Raw genomic sequence first — 1763 nt, forward strand, 5'->3', positions numbered from 1 at the left:
AGCAACAAAAATAATCTTATGGTCACCATCACATGAGGGACAGTATGAAAGGGCTGTGGCATTAGGAAGCTCGAGAACCACTGCCCTGCGGGAACACCCATTTCTCAGGCAGCACCAGGAGGCCCCAGAGAACACTGCCAACGAGGCATGCAGGTCTTTGTCACTGAGACTTCAATCCTAAATGGATAGAGCAGCAGTCATGGAGAAAGATGCACTGCCTCCTCAGGAGGAGGCCTGAGCGTTCCCACTTCCCTTTCAGCAGGGAACTGTCTTCCCCAGCTACACTGTGGGCAATTTGCATTTAAATGGCTTTTTTTTTTTTCATTCCGGAAGTCTCTTAGGTTGGCTGGAGTGCCGAATTTCCTTAGAGTCTGGAATCCCCATTTTGTATTGAGGATCCTGCAAGTCCTCCTTCCTCTCAGTGAAGGTGAGTGAGACCTGGTCCCAGATCCTCCCTCTGGAAACCTCGCCCCTGAGAAAATCACCCATGTCCCAATTAAGGAGAGATGGCGGCAGGGAGGGGCAGTGGATTCTGGACCATGCAATTCCCGGAAGGAGACCCCCTGGTGGGTCAGCTTTAGGGTCTAGGTCTCATTGTGTTATGTTTAATAACAACCCTCACCATGGCGTCTACTCCTCCTTTGTGGTTTGTCGCTGTGTGCTGGCTTGCTAGCTGCTGTGATGCTGGAAACTATGCTATTGGGTATTTCAAATACCAACAGGGCCACCCATGACAGACAGGTCTCAGTGGAGCTTCCAGATGAAGACAGACTAGGAAGAAAGGCCTGGAAATCACATCCTAAAAATTAGCCAAGAAACACCTTACAAATCACAACATCCCATGGTCCCATTTGATTGCTTTTGACATACTCATCCTCTGGAAGAAGACAGCGTGTTGCATGCAGTTGAGGGTTGCTATGGACACTTAAGACTGTTGGTGAGATGGGCTGGCACAAAAGCCGCCACCATGCTAGTGAGCACCCGGGAGATGCAGGGTTAGGCAATGCTTCTTGTTGTTGTACACAAGGTTTTCAGGAGTGGGCGCCCACTCAACCACCCCACACAACAAGCACCCTGCTGGGTGCTCAGCATGCAGAGCTAAGTCAGAAACACCTGCTTCCCCAAGAGCTCACTGCCAAGGGAACAAGAAAGAAAAGCAAAACACTCTGGAGTACAGCCAAAGACTTGCTGAACTAAAAGTCAGAGTCTATAGCAGCCATACTTGCTGGGGGCTGTTGAGCTAGCACCCCCGTGTGACACGGCATCCGCACAGGGTTTGCTGGCCTCTGGTCTTTGCGAAGCAATAGGTCTCTCTCCTGCAGGGTGGCTAGGTGGGTCATGAACAGGGAGAGGCTAGAGACAAGGAGGTAGTAAAGAAGTAAATAAGTATGGTAAGAAGAGACGAGCCTGACACACCCCTTTCCTGATTTAAACATTCCCTTGTTCTGTTTGCACAGCTACCTCTTGATCCATGTGCAAGTTCCGCATGCACACATGAAGTGCTCTGGAATTCCCATTCTTCTCAAGGCTATCCATAGTTTCTATGATCCACATAGTCGAATGCCTTGGCATAAGCAATAAAACACAAGTGAACATCTTTCTGGTGTTCTCTGCTTTCAGCCGAGATCCACCTGACATCCATCAGCAATGATATACTTTGTTCTACATGCTCTTCTGAATCTGGCCTGAACCTCAGGTAGCTCCTTTTCAAAGTACTGCTACAACCATTGTTGGCTAGTCTTCAGCAAAATTTTACTTGCATG

Source organism: Echinops telfairi, unplaced genomic scaffold (genome assembly GCF_000313985.2).
Source record: "Echinops telfairi isolate 266 unplaced genomic scaffold, ASM31398v2 ScPeMD7_7469;HRSCAF=8507_0, whole genome shotgun sequence".
Taxonomy (NCBI): domain Eukaryota; kingdom Metazoa; phylum Chordata; class Mammalia; order Afrosoricida; family Tenrecidae; genus Echinops; species Echinops telfairi.